This window comes from Notothenia rossii (assembly GCF_949606895.1).
Source record: "Notothenia rossii genome assembly, chromosome: 5".
Classification (NCBI taxonomy): Eukaryota; Metazoa; Chordata; class Actinopteri; order Perciformes; family Nototheniidae; genus Notothenia; species Notothenia rossii.
The window spans coordinates 58,996,261-59,012,135 of NC_136903.1; the positions used below are offsets into that span (position 1 = coordinate 58,996,261).

General features: G+C 41.5%; 1 protein-coding gene and 1 long non-coding RNA gene across 2 annotated transcripts in view; one reads left to right on the top strand and one right to left on the bottom strand.

Annotated features, from left to right (window-relative positions):
* ptprt (protein tyrosine phosphatase receptor type T) overlaps window positions 1–15,875 on the bottom strand; it is a 452,551-nt gene that overhangs the window by 418,716 nt on the left and 17,960 nt on the right.
* Window positions 1,344–7,844, top strand: LOC307040256. Its single transcript, XR_013808470.1, has 2 exons — window positions 1,344–1,577; window positions 1,816–7,844. It is a non-coding gene; the product is annotated as an uncharacterized lncRNA (long non-coding RNA).

Consider the following 15,875-nt stretch of genomic DNA (forward strand, 5'->3'; position numbering starts at 1 on the left):
CGCTTTTAGCCTCTAGAATCATATGATGTGGCATAAATCTCTTTCTAACTCATTCTATCCTATTGCATGTCATCATTCAACTCAGTAATGCCCCTCCTATTTCCAAATAAAATCCCTGACACACCAGGCGGACCTGAAGAAATAGAACAAAGGCTGATTTATGAAAGCTTTGCACTTAAACACACCACAAAGACAATAGCCAGCAAACTGTTGCATGTTCATTCTTCACATGCTAGCATACCATTTCCATTTTCAAGTCTAATGTAGTCTCAATATAAGTCATAAATAAAGAAATAAGAGTTTATAGAAAACTGTTTCGAAAGTAACTTGAGCATAATAAAGTGGCCCTTAACATTGTTACAGCGACTCACTATTAAATATCTTATTGAAAAATGTTAAGTTAAAATAGATAATATTACAAAGTCACAAATGTATATAAAGGACATGTATCTTATTTGGCAATTAGACATACCCAGCACAATAAATATATGTATTTAAAGCATTAAAAACATCCCTTCAATCAAACTTAAATCAAACTAAACACACATTAACAAGAACCTACATAATCACAATAAAAAAGATGTTATAATAAGTCACAAAAACATACCAAGAAAGAACATTCTAATTGACTTCATGTGTTGCACAATGTTGTGAGCCCTATTTGGAGAGGCCTTTGGTTGAAAGGAGCAACGAGGGGAAGATGAGGGATTCAGATCAAAGCACGACTCCAGACTGAAACACTGGGAACTGACTGGACAGCTTCCCATTCTTCTGAAGATAGTCGCTAAGAATTAGACCAGAGGAAGAGGTTTGCACACCCTGCTTTCATCTGTCTCTCCTCTCATGTCCACCCTCTGGTGTGTACGTGCACGCTACTTATCCTAATATTGTATCATGACAGCTGACCTTTAGCTCTGGACCCTCTTTGTGTAGCTCCATCCCTTATCACTGCAAAGCATTGATCATCATCAGTGATGTAGGGGGGATTTTTTACTGGGTGGACGGGGTGGTGGGTGGACGGGAGACACTCGCGCTCGTGAACTGTCAACGGGGGGGCGGCTTGGGGGACCTCTGTGTCGCCTGTCAGCGCAACTTACATGATGCCGTTTAGACAATATAATAATAAAGGGAGGTGCCGGCTGTCAGCGAACCGATCCGGCCTTTCTGCGCGACTATCACTCAAATGCGGGACATAGTCTCAATGTGTGGGACGCGGGACAAATAATAAAAATGCTGTGTGTGCAGTCCCGCACAGTGCGGGACACCTGGTCACCCTACACACACGGTTCTGCCCTTCACACACACACGCTTCAAATCAAGTTGCATAAATGCTTGTGTAACTGTCTTCACTTTCTGTATTCATTTGTTCCCACGTTGTATTTTTTGGTTCCTACCTTTTTATGTGCAACATTTAGAGGCGGAACTAATCTGCTGTGTTTTGTGTTACACCTGTTTAATCGACGCACTGGATAGTTGCAAAGGCAGAGCAACGCAAGACGTCAAAGGAAAACTACGGAAACCAAAGGAAAAATGCATATAAAGTTATCAGCCCCTCTAGGTGACTAGCAGCCTTCGAGGTACGTTTCGTGCTGGTTTTGTGTAATTGTGTGCGGTTGAGCTGCAGGTTGGTGTGTGTGTAGGTATGTATGCTATGCGCTAGCTTATGCTACATGCTATTGTTAGCTTGTGCTACTTACTGTGTGTGATATGTGCGCCGTTTATTGTTTGATTGGCGGCATTAACAGTGATGACATATGCATATATTACATATGTATTTGTTGTTTACCTTTTATATTTTTCTGTCTTATAACCCAGTTCTCCCGGGTTGGAATAGGTCCCACAAGAATAAACCCCGTATTTAATCAAGACCTCAGCCTTGTGTCATTTACTGGAGGGAGCTACAGTGAGAACTTAACTGCTCCGCATGAGTAGACGAGTAAAACGGCGCCGGACGGCAGCGATCCATGGACGGCACGGGACATCTCCGTTGCAGCGTGTGCATCTGTAGCAGCCATCTACACAGCAGCACAAGATCCAACTACTTCTGGAAGGTCCAGGTGCTTTAGTGTAAATGTAGGTGCAACAAAGAGACTTTAAAGTGCAATACAAAGAAAATGGGACATTTGCATTGTTCATATAATCTGTGTTAATGTTATTTACTTACCTTTCTAATGGAAGATAAAGGTTGTTAATATTGATTTGTGTATTAAAGTATCTGCAGTAAGTATTTGCAGACTATGTAACAAAGTACATTTAAAGGACAATATATTTCAAGTGATAAGTGTTGAAGAAATGTACCAAGTGTTGTTGTTTGCCTATATCATTATCACTTATGATTTTCTTTAAATAAGGCTCAATAGCTGTGTATAAGCTTAAGATAACTCAAAGCTAATATCTAAATTGGCTAATTACTTAGCTTTAAAGATAATTAAATATTAGAGTTAAAACCAAACTTAAGTAAACAACTAAAATGTTAGATGTTGAGTCTTACACTAAGAGTGATGAAGTGAGTGTAGTAGAAAACGAGCAACCACAGGCAACTGAAGATCCGAAAATGGATAGCCTTTCCATACAAAAGCCACAAAGGAGCCAAAGAGTCCGGAAGTTAACGGAAAAGGGCCAAGAACTGCGCGATGAGCAAGTAACAAGACGTGTACACCGTTTCAGTGTGAGCTACAAAAGGTGGAAAGATATCACAAAGGAAGCCAAACAAGCGCTAAGTGGTCAATGCTCTAATGACCTGTTGCATGAATACATCACTAAGGTAAGCAAGACCTCCGATGATGTAAATATTGCTTATGAAGAGAGGCTCATTGACAATCCCGACCATGACACACGTCGCAGAGAAGACACCTGTGAAGCAGTTACAAAGACAATCATTGAGACTGCAAGAGAACGAATGGACACAAGAAAGGACAAAAGTCATGAAGAAGAAGAAATTGGTAAAAACCAGACAGAGTCTGTATGCAAATATATTGCCTCTGTTAAGAGAAGTAATGGCTCTCATGTCACCAGGTCCTCGACTCATTCTCGTAGCAACTCGAGAGCCACATCAAGAAGTTCATTCCTCTCTTCTATCAAAAGACAATAAGCCGCTGCTGAAATTGCTGCAAATGAAGCGACTTTAGAAGTAATGCTAGAACAGGAACAACAGATCGAAGAACTTAATATACTGGAGGCTGAAGCTGCTCAGTTAAGAGCCAAACAGGAGGCAGAAAATGCTGAGAGGCAAAGAGAGTTACAAGCCAAGCGCAGACAACTAGAGCGATTAGAAACAATGAAGAAGCTAAAAGCTGCAAAGGCGAGACATCAAGTGTATGAACAGAATGCATGCTCAGACGAAGAAATTAGCAAGCTGCTCCATCAACATGTTCCTCTGGTTGTGAAAGAAGAACTCAAGCATAAAAACAGTGAACTGCAAAACCACTCACCACCTCAAGCTGCGACACAACAAAAATAAGACGACAGTACTTCAGCTCTTGTCAGAGCTCTTGCAGAGTCCATCAGTGCAAGTCGTCTACCTGTGCCTGAACCTACAACGTTTAGTGGTGATCCACTGAGGTTCAATGACTGGAAGGTCTCCTTTCATACACTCGTTGACAGGAAAAACATCCCAGCTGAAGAAAATATATACTATCTAAGAAAGTATGTGGGTGCACCCGCCAAGAAGGCCATAGAGAGCTACTTCCTGCTAGGCACAGAGTCAGCCTATCATGCCGCGTGGACCATCCTAGAAGAGAGGTACGGTAATCCTTTCCTCATTGCTAAGGCCTTCAGAGATAAGCTTGATGCATGGCTCAAGATAAGTTCCAAAGACAGCGTAGAACCTCAAGAACTCTCTGACTTCCTTCGCAGCTGTGAGGCTGCCATGTCACAGATCAAAGGACTAGAGGTACTTAACGACTGCTACGAAAACCAAAAGATGGTTGCTAAACTTCCAGACTGGTTGACCTCAAGTTGGAAAAGAAAGGTCAGAAGGTTCCCAACCTTCAGCCAGTTTGTTACATTTCTCACACGTGAAGCCAAAATAGCTTGCAACCCAATAACATCTCTCCATGCTCTAAAATCAAGAGAAAGCAAAAAAGGCAAGATTTTAACGAATAGAAGTCCTGTATCGTATTGACTACAGAGACAAATGAAACAGCAGACGCCACAAACTGTCTTTTCTGTGAGAAGGCAGGGCACGGTCTGCATGAATGTTACAAATTCAGGAATGAGACAATCTCTGAGCGAGTCAAGTTTGTTCAAGAGAAGAAGTTGTGCTTTGGCTGTTTACAATCTGGCCATCGCTCAAAGGAATGTAAAAACAGAAAGATGTGCGAAACATGCGAAAAGGGACATCCAACTTGTCTCCACGACAATCGCACCAGAGAAGAAAGAATGTCAACAAACCATGATGGTGCAAGAGAAAGCACAATGGAATGTCCACAAAGTCAAACGGCAAGCACACCACATGAGGCAACATCCAATACAGTCTTCCAGAATGTTAAAGACCCCCATACATCCACAATCGTTCCAGTGTGGGTGTCAGCCACAAGTGAGCCACATAGTGAAATACTTGTGTATGCACTCCTCGATACACAGAGTGACACAAGCTTTATCCTTGAAGAAACGGCAAAGGCTCTTCGCACAAAGAACAAAGCAGTGCAGCTAAAGCTCTCCACAATGGCTTCAAGAAGCACAGTCGTGTCATGCAGGAAGCTAACTGGTCTCCAAGTGAGAGGAATCTACTCGGACAGGATAATACCTCTGCCAGTAACCTACTCAAGAGAATTCATCCCGGCAAACAGAGACCATATTCCCACACCAGAGACTGCGAAAAGCATGGCCTCATCTTGAACACCTCGCAGATGAGATCGCTCCTCAGCAAAGCTGTGATGTTGGCCTGCTTATGGGCTACAACTGTTCCCAAGCTCTCGTCCCAAGAGAAGTGGTGCCTGGTGAAGAAAACCAGCCCTTTGCACAGAGAACAGATTTGGGCTGGAGCATCGTCGGCTTTGGCAATCCCTGTTTCGACATTGGAGATATGATTGGAGTAAGTCACCAGGTAACCGTGAAGCAAGTGATACCAAGTCTCCAGTCTTCAAACCTCCCAAGGGAAGTACACTACTTCTGTGGAACACAGATTAAGGAAGTCTCACCTGCAGATGTCAGCGAGGTTCTGGAATCTGACTTTGTCGAAAGAGCTTCTGAAGATAACCCTGCAGATCAGGCCTCCAAAGGTCTCACAGCACAGCAACTTCAAGCCTCAAATTGGTTCACAGGCCCTGACCTACTTTGGCAGAAAGAGCTACCAAGTGGAGAAGTCAAGGTGGGAGAGATCGTGAGTAGTGACCCAGAGCTTAAGAAGGCCATGATACCCAGGCAAACGAAGTAAAGTCGCTACTAGATCACCTTCAGTAATTCTCAGACTGGTCAAGAGTGGTTAAAGCCTTTGCCAGACTCAAGCGCCTTGCAAAGGAAATTAGAGGTCTCAAGCCGAGGTCCTGTGAAGCCACACGCTTAGAGGATAGGAGAGAAGCAGAGCTGACCATAATCGAGATGGTTCAAGAAGCAACACTCTCTCAAGAAATAAAGTGCCTTCAGCAGCATAAGGAGTACCATCTCCAACAAAGACCAAAGTGGACCAAGGACTGCAGAAACGTCAAGGTAAATGACGTTGTCATTCTGCAAGACAACACTATACCATGTGGCCAATGAAAGCTGGCCAGGGTTGTGGAAGTGTACCCAGGAGGGGATGGAAGAGTAAGAAGGCTCAAGCTGCTTATCAGCGACTCTACCCTGGATGGAAAGGGAAAGCGCCGCGCTAAACCTGTCTACCTCGGAAGGACTATCCACAAGACTGTGTTGTTGTTGGAAACAGACTCAGTTACTCTCACTCACACTCTGCACTTAATAGGTCTAAAACAAAATAGTTTGTTTTTACATTAATGTATAGGGATGGGTATCGTTAGGATTTTATCGATACCGGTACCGGTACCGGTACCGGTACTGCTTATCGGTATCGGTATTTTTCGATACTGTTATCGATACTTTTCAATAATTTGGTGTTAATAAACAAAAAAAAGACAAGGCGATGCGCCTGCAAGACTGCACCCAGGTAAACAAAACATATTACCCGTGCGCAGCATTTAACCTGCCTGCGAGCCTTCGCTCAGGTCACATTTACACACGGCGCGGCTGAAGCCCGCTAGCACTATTAACACTATTAGCACTATTAGCACTAGCAGTATCGCTAGCACCGTTTAAGATTCAATGAGTGTCTCGTTTACAAATGCTTCATTAAGTTGCTTGTGTCACCCCCTTTACAAGCAACTAATTGAGTACATAGATTGCACCTTGCACTATCGCCGCTACATTTTTTAAAAGTGCATCCAGACCTTCGATCGCTTCGCTCTGTCCGCCATGCCTGCGGGAGTCTCACAACGATAATAAGAGCGCTGTTGAGAGAGATGAGGAGTGGCATTTACAGTGGCCAATCAGAGGGGTCTCAAACCGGATACATCACACGGGATGAGGGTTCCCAACCAACCAGAATGGTTTAAAGTTAAACTAAGGAAGTAGACGTAACAGATATACCGATAGCAGCACCGTTTGTCCAGCGGCTTAACGGTATACCGTCCAATCAGGTACCGGTATCGACTTAGTACCGGTTCTCGGTACTGAAAGCAATTCTAGAACCCTGAAGGCAGGAGGGACTGAAAAGAGTCAAGGGAAGCTTATAAAAGTTAACAGCATTTAATTACACAAAAGATGCGGTGGTGTACAAAATGAAATGTGCGAGTGGAGGCGCTCTCCACATCTGACCGGTCAGTTCAGTTCAGGGGGTCGAAGAGATCAATTCTTGGCTTGCTCTTCCTGTTGTCATCTGAGGTCTTCTCCTATTGGCCGGCGTCGTCGGGGGGCGGGTCCAATTAAATTCCTGCCTTTTTCTGTAGCTAAATTGCATCATTCTGGTGTCTGTGGTTATTTAAACATTCCCTGCTACACATTATTCAGCGTCAATAAATGAGTGCTAATCCCAGTGGGCTCAGTGTACAACATCATATGTCATTTCACCTTGGTTCAAGGTTTCAAATCGTATAATTCCGCCAGATGCTAAATGCTAACCGGAAGTGACTAATTTTCAGAATAAAAGTGTTAAGCTAATAGTGAGAACTTCAGGTTTTTCAGAATAAAACAGATTTAAATCAAATAGTGTATTTAATTCAAATTACGCCATATTAACATTGATTTTAATTTCTAATAGTACCCATCCCTATTAATGTATATCGGTTTTCAAAAAATGTTATGGAAATCACGGGTGATTTGGTGGGAGTGTAACTGTCTTCACTTTCTGTATTCATTTGTTCCCACGTTGTATTTTTTGATTCCTACCTTTTTATGTGCAACATTTAGAGGCGGAACTAATCTGCTGTGTTTTGTGTTACACCTGTTTAATCGACGCACTGGATAGTTGCAAAGGCAGAGCAACGTAAGACGTTAAAGGAAAACTACGGAAACCAAAGGAAAAATGCATATAAAGTTATCAGCCCCTCTAGGTGACTAGCAGCCTACGAGGTACGTTTTGTGCTGGTTTTGTGTAATTGTGTGCGGTTGAGCTGCAGGTTTGTGTGTGTATGTATGTATGCTATGCACTAGCTTACATGCTATTGTTAGCTTGTGCTACTTACTGTGTGTGATATGTGCGCCGTTTATTGTTTGATTGGCGGCATTAACAGTGATGACATATGCATATATTACATATTTATTTGTTGTTTACCTTTTATATTTTTCTGTCTTATAACCCAGTTCTCCCGGGTTGGAATAAGTCCCACAAGAATAAACCCCGTATTTAATCAAGACCTCAGCCTTATGTCATTTACTGGAGGGAGCTACAGCTTGAGCTACGTTTTTATTATAATTACTGTGAAATCTGCCTATTATGTTTTTGTCATTAATACAACAAACACACACTTGCAACTGATAACACTGGCAATGATTTTAGATGTATTAGACTATTAAAAAAAAGAAATCATGCTTCAAATAAGTGGGGGTGCGGCGTACCCCCGCGTCCAACGCCCACTACACCACTGATCATCATGCTGTTCTTTCACCACAGCCATGCAATTGCTCCTTGACCCCCGCTCTCCTCTGGTGTCAAGACACAGACGGCTAGAGATATAGTGTGCTGCAGGAATGCCTAAAATAAGGTCTGTGGTTAACACAAGACATGTTAAGTTTAGGTTACGACATAAGAAATGTCAGTGAATACCAGTGTTGGGTGTAACGCGTTACAAAAGTAACAGAGTTATAGTAATATATTACTTTTTGCTGTAACGAAGTAATGTAACACATTACTAATGACATTTGGGAAATATATTACCCGTTACAATGCTCAGTAACGCAGTTACAACACATTTTAACACGAAATTAAATGGTGTTTTGCTGAATGTACTAACATAGCGAGACATTCCGACACCAGACAAATTGTGCAGGTAGATTAGTAAACCTGGTTTGTTTACCCTTCAGGCTTTGCATCGGGATCTTCGGGGCAGTTGAATGTTATGCACCCTCTATTCAAAAAAGAGAACAGAGCGAAAAATACAAACAACAAATTGTGTCAGGTGCGCGTGACCTGCTCCGCTGCGCGTGCATCATTTCAAAAGTGCTTCCACAGCAGTGACACACATCTGTGGATAATCAAATACGAAAATGGTTAAAGCAACCATCACTAAACGCCAGCAACACTGCATCTACTGCAGACAGTAGCTACAGGTCAGATGGGCACATCACGTTACCCTCCGCTGTGGACATTAGCTTACTCCCGCCTGACTCGCCGCCCTCGCCCCCGGAGCAGCAGTCTTCGTCACCCGAATCTACGCCGCCCCTCTGCGGCCCACAGGTGCCAGGATACCACGGCAAAACAGAGCCTGCCCAGGTATGTCTAAACAAGTACCTGCCTTTACAGTGGGGTTAGGCGGTCATTTTGCAGCTCGTGGTATACAAATAGATAATGGAATATTCATGTGAAAATAGTGCCATATTCTGCCATGCCTTTATAAATGTTGGGTCAAAAATAATGCATACAATAGCACAGATGCCTTCACCACGAATGGCTACAAAAATATCTCATATCCCAAGTTTATCAACGAGCTAATGTTGCAGCTGAAATGTTCTCCAGGTCACAAAGTCAACATCACATGATGATGTGATACCAGTTTTTAAGCACAGTAAATATTCTTTTCCCAGAGATGGGACCAAGGTGATGATGTAGTACATGGTTTTAATAATACTTTTGCTTTTCAATATTTGCCATTTCAAACCATGAGCTGGTTCAAATAATATTTGCCTTGATTTACAATATGTTCTCATTTGTTTTATCAGTACAGTTTTGAAGCTTGTGTGCTTTTCTTTGCCATAGCCCACTTTGGACTATATTAAATATTTCAGGATTGCACTTTTAACTCACTCGAAATGTTCTCACTTGCTTGGTTTCAAAACATAACAAATGCCATAATCTGTTCATTGGGGACCATCAATGCTATTTTTCATTGCTGTTGCCGGCCACTATTGCTCATGTAAACCTACTACTGCTGCGCCCCCTGTAATCTCAGATGCACCCCGAGTCATTTTGTTCTGGAACCGGGCCTGTACATGGCCATATACTAAACCAGGGGTGGGGAACCTCCTGTTTCCGGGCTGTATACGGCCCGCGAGACCATTTGGTACGGCCCTCGAGGTAATTTATAAACACTCGCAAACAAGAAAAAAATTCAAGAAATCTAGACCGCAAAATAATTAAACAAGCTTGTTTTTCCTGGCCAAGGTCAGGGTCCTTGAACACAACACGAGCCTAACGTGTCATCACGTTGTATATGTCTCGTCTGACAGGAGTGTAGTTCTAACGGAGAGCACCAGAACGCGGCTCCGGGCCGGGACTTCACAAATTGCAATACCCATAAGGAGCTGTACACATGCCGCAGTTTTTGCGTGGCTGTGCCTTTAGTTGAAAGCCCAGTGGCGATCTGTTCATCTGTCATACTGATCATACAGTTAATAACTTTGTTGTTATTAGCATCTGGTTAGCTAGCTATGCTAACGGATATAAGAAGCTTTTTCTCCAACCAGTGAGGTACATTTAAGGCACATCTTTATATGATCATTATAGTTATAAAAAATAAGGGAATAAAGTAAACAGGTACAAAATAACAATAAGACAGTAAAAAAAAGTTGTTATTAATAAACAAGAATACAGTTTAAAAGGGAAGTGATTTGTAAAATATCCATAAAGAAAAAAATCTGCTTGCAGTTCTGTTTCATATGGGTGTTGAGAGATGTATCCATAGATAGATAGATTGATGCCTTTAACTTCAACATTTAAAAAAAATCTTCCTGGTGGTGCATGCCCCCAAACCCCCCTAGATGAGGTTAGATCCACCCCCCCCCCCCCCCCCCCCCCACACACACACTTAAATCATGTCCACATGGATATGAAACTAAATACATTTGCACACATCTTGTGTCCATATCTTTCTGTTTTGGTGGTCATGCCACGGTGCATGAATGCGTGGGTCATGGTCAAATATCTGGATTAAGAGGTTGCTTTTTCTTTGCACAGCATGAAAGAAAGGCGAAATGAATGGGCTGTGATTTGAGTTTTTTAAGCAGACGTTGAGTTCAATAATTTGTACGGCCCTCGAAGGATGTTGTAAAAATTGAAATGGCCCTTGAGAGGAAAAAGGTTCCCCACCCCTGTACTAAACAAACTACAGAGCCCATTCCGTGTCCTGTTATGGTTTACTTCCTCTCTGCCTTCTTCTGGTGATTTATCTGATGTCCAGCGCTCCGTCTTTTAACCTCTTTTCCTTTCTCTTTCTTGATCCTCCTTAGAAATCTTCATTATAGTCCTTGACAGTGGCCTGCACTGGTGTATTAACAACGTGTCACATGTTAAGAATTTACAATCAGAATCGAGTATTCAACTAAGCCGTGTAATACAAGTTGTTAGTAGCCTTAAGGACCTACAGTTGTTATGCTATACCACATTGCCCTTCACTGGATGTACAATAACTACATTTTAGCATTTAAAATACCTAGCCATTCTTTTGCGGTTATTTTGGTGAAAGTAACTAAAAATTAACTAAAGTAGTTTAACTCATTACATTTCAGAGACAGTAATATTGTAATGTAACTTATTACTTTCAAAAGAGAGTAATAAGTAATATGTAATATATTACATTTTGGAAGTAACTTGCCCAACACTGGTGAATACACCTCTGGTGAACCTCGGAAGCTTCATGTGTCTTAAAAACAGGGGTTGCTAACAAGTTAAATTTCATCACGCCAAAACATTAGCCATATTTAGCATAGCTTAGAGGGCTGAAGCGACGTGACAATAATGTAGTTTGTTCTAAGTTCGTTTATAGCCTAGGGTACTTTTGTTTTCATTACATTTTTTTAGTTATGGCGATTGCATTAAAGCTTCAAAAATAATAAAGTGATGGCTGGCCATAAAGCTCTTAATATGTGGAGATGTTGTTGTTGAACAAAATGTGTACGTTTAATACACGTGTGTCCGCAACAGAGCTTATTTCTCTGCAATATTCCAAAATCGAATGAAAATGTCCTGTTGCTTTGTTCAGTTTACTCAAAACTAATTGCAAATTATCAATGTAAGCTTTACTTTAGTTACGGCACACTACCAGCCACTCTTGCTCAATGCAGATTGTTGCTTGTTTACTTACAGTAAATGTAGTGAAAATAATTCCGAATTTTTGGAAATTTAAGAAATGTGGTTTAAGAATACCCAGAAAATCATTATATCATTAGAATTAATGATGACTTTTCTGAAAATGCAGCTTATTGAATTGGAATTGAAAATTAACTGATACAAAAGGTGTGCACACATAGCATACATTAATAGGGTATAGCTAAAAAAGAGCTGCATTTACATAATACAAACACACTTTCAACCAGCCTCACTCTAACCCCTCCACAGGGAGCCATGCATGACGGTGGCATTAACTTTGAACAGAAAATTAGCCTCAGCCAACCAATTAAGCAGCTCTTAAATCTCCTTAGTGAGTACATAGTGTGTGTATGTGTGTGTGAGACGGAGAGAGACCAAGAGAACACGAGGGTGTGTGTCTGTGTGCGACAGTCAAAAAAGAGTGTGTGTTAGTGTTGAGCAAAGGTTAATAGGACCTCAAGAGGGATAAGACAAGGGCCTTGTTACCTTCTCAGAGCTGTCTCCTCCTCTTGTCACACACACACACACACACACACACACACACACACACACACACACACACACACACACACACACACACACACACACACACATCCAGGAGCTCAGTGCCAAAGCCGGTGGTCTATTGTAAGCGTGTAGTTCATTACTGTCCAGGCTTACAATCTCGCTAATACTCTTTAATACCTAACATTCACCTCTGAGCACACCTCTTCTTCATCTCCATCTTATATTTACTGCTCTCCCTTTTGTTATTTTTTTCAGTTATCTACTTCTGTTTTCCATACAGTTGCTCGCTCTCCTTCATTAGAGTAACACAAAACATGACAGAGCACTTACTGCACACTACTGAGCCCCTGTCATATAATTGCATGTTGAGGTATTTCTACCAGATAATCATCACAGTTTAAACCTGTGATGAAAGACACTTTTTGAAGACACAAAACCATTTGGATAGGTTTATTAAAAGATCATGGTTTGGCATATGAAACCATTCTGCTCTGATTGGTTAGCTGGCTGGCTCTGTTGTGATTGGACAACTGCTTTAAGATGTCATGCCCCTTAGCCTATCACGTACAATGTGTTGGAGAGTTAGCCAATAGAAGCACAAGTGTTACGTAGTGATGTCACCATGTTCTGGAAGTAAACAAAGAAGTCCAATGGAGATGTCTCAGGCAAGGGGGGGGGAGTGTGTGGGAGAGAAACTCCCTCTGGAGGGAACACATGGATTTTAGCCTTTGCAGACCATTTACATGCACACAAACCTATATAACACCACAGGAAAGGGAAAACCCCAAAAAAGCAGAATAGGGAATCTTTAGAATATGTTCATTTCCCTCAACTTTTAGGTTAGGAAGGATATTTGTTTTTAGATTTGGCTTTTAATTTCACAAGGGACACACACATCCAGTACCTAGTCCTGCAGTTACATCCCGACATCCAAGTATTTTGATCGCCTCCTTGTTGACCTTTCTAAAAAAATATGGATATTAATATTTTCATTCAATTTTTATATCTGTGTAATTTCACATTTTACTTGAACTACTGATGTTTTTATAAATTAATTCTTGTAAATCTTTTTTTAATTCTTAGATGGAGCAACTGTCACTAAACACACAGTTTCCCCCAGGATAAACAAAGTATTCATAATTCTCTCCCTCTATTTCCCTGGGAATATCCTTCATCTCCTGCTCCGTTTACTTCCTCTTATACTCTACCTCTCTATGTCAGTCTTTTCTTCCTCCCTGTCACTTTTTCTCATTCTCTCCTTTAATCTTTCTCATTTTACATCTTGGGGTGTCACTCCCTCTTTCATTGCTCATCCCTCTCCATGTATCCATGAAGCTGTCTGTCTAATCAGCCTCCTTTCGTCTTTCTCTTGTTATCTCCTTCCTGTTTAATCTTTAGAATGGCAGAGGGCATTTAGAATGGCGTGGTTAATATGTGAGGTGAAATACAGACTCAGTCGACACCCTTGGCTGGCTGCCGCTGGTGTTGTGATTCTTTTGGTTTTGTTGCTCTTTTGTCAGTCATGCTATTCTGGGCTGCAGACTGACAGGCTGACAGAATAAGACTATGGCTCTCAGACTGATGCAGCCTCTGTTGCTCTGCAGAAGTGAAACAGCATGTTATGGAAGTCTCTCACAACTTTCTTCAGAGACTTTATATAATTGTTGAGAGTTACACATGAGTGCTTATCAAAAGTGGACAAGAGTGGAGAGCGGATTAACTAAGCAGAGTTTCCATCCTCCTGCTTTTTAAGTCCAGTTACTATTTGCATAAAAATGTAAAAAAGGGTAAGGGTAAATCTGGTGAAAAAGCATGGCTGAAGTGGAAGGTTGGTCTATCAACAGAGAGAAGAGGGTATAATAGCTGTGTATATGCTTTAGTGTTAAAAAAGTGCCTTTTTTCATACTGCCTCCGTATGAGTCCCTGGCCGTTTCTCAATGTCGAGTATACCTGCTGCAGAGCCACTATTTCAAGTATACTACGTCGTCACCGAGTGGCGCCGAAGGACTGTTTAAATGCATGTTAAATGCCCAGCATTCAGCGCCACTCGATGACGTAGAATACTTGAAATAGTGGCTCTGCAGCAGGTGTACTCGACATTGAGATACGGCCCCTGTGTCTGAGCCCAGTCTGCTCTGATTGGTTAGCTGGACGGCTCTGTTGTGATTGGTCAACTGCCTGTTATCAAATCCCGTGCAATGTGTAAACTCCTCCCTTCTTGTGCCAGATGTAATACCTGATCTGAATGAAATTAGGCCAGGATTAGAGTGTACAGTTAGTGGAAGGTGAGGGTGTACATTTACAATCCCAAGCACCAATCTGTTGACGGCTGACTGCAGTTAATTGGGACCCGAATCTGGTCTTCATAGTGATAAGACCATTTCAAACTGCACTTATGCAGCTGAAATTGTTGGTGCACCTGTTTCATGTGGGTCCTTGCATGTTTAGAGTGTTTTAATGGACCATTATCCCACCAGATACAACAGTGGAGGACTTAAAGTATGTTCATAAAAAGACATGATTCAGAAACTCAGGGGGAGCCATCAACAAAGTCTCATCCAGCATCTGTTCTGCAGTTCTCTGCGACACTGCAGCCAATTCTCTCTCAAAGGTGTCGAGAGGGGTGAAAAAATGATTTTGTATAGCAAATCGACACTTTTGTCACCGGCATGACAATTGATTCTAAAAGGAGCCCTATTTTGCTTTTTGGGGTTTTTCATTTCCTGTAGTGTGTTACTGTTTGTAGGTTTTTGTGCATGTAAATGGTTAAAGGCTAAAATCCATTGGACTTCTTTGTTTACTTCTGTAACATAGTGACATCACTATGTAACACTTGTGCTTCTATTCTACACATAGTAAGTCCTTTTTAAGCTGGAAAGGGTATGAATACACATTTGTTTTTGTGTTAATATAAGTATTTCTGAATTGCATTTAGGGATTTCCCTAAAAAAATGTATATTCCAACTACTTCAGTGAGCTATAAGAAACAAATAGGCTGACTATTTCATATTCATTCCCCACCCTCCCTCAAATGTAATGTCAACAACAACAAAATATAATATACATCAGATTTTTCAGTAATACATTCAACTGTATTTGAGCACAAAGTAGTCCCACTGTGAATGTATAGTACCTCTGTCTGTTCTTCCTTCCGGTGGAAAGACTTCACTGCTGCACAGCTTTCATCTAAAAGTATGCCTGACAGGCTCAGTGTTATTTACAGTCGAAAGGCCTTTTGCTCTTTAGCGTTCCGTTTTGTCAAAGTTGAAGTGAATTTATTTATAGCGTGTTTAGCAGCAAACAGGCTCCTCATGAAATGCTTTACAGAGAACAAAGGACAGAGACACAGATTGAATATAGTTCATCGCTCTGTCTGCGGATCTCTCAGCTGCTTTCCATGCCTTTATTCAGACATGCATTGCTGGTTAAGCTCTGCAAAAGTAATGGCTTTCAGGCATTCTAACACAAAGCTCTATTAAACTTAATATACTGGCTCAGTTCAAACAAGACTTTGATAGGGAGAGGTGTCGGATAGCAGAAGGGAATGAAAAACATCGAGGAAGAATTCTCTGCATAAATGAAATCTACAATTCATCTATAATGAAAAGAAAGCCTAGGCCATAATTAAGGAACACCT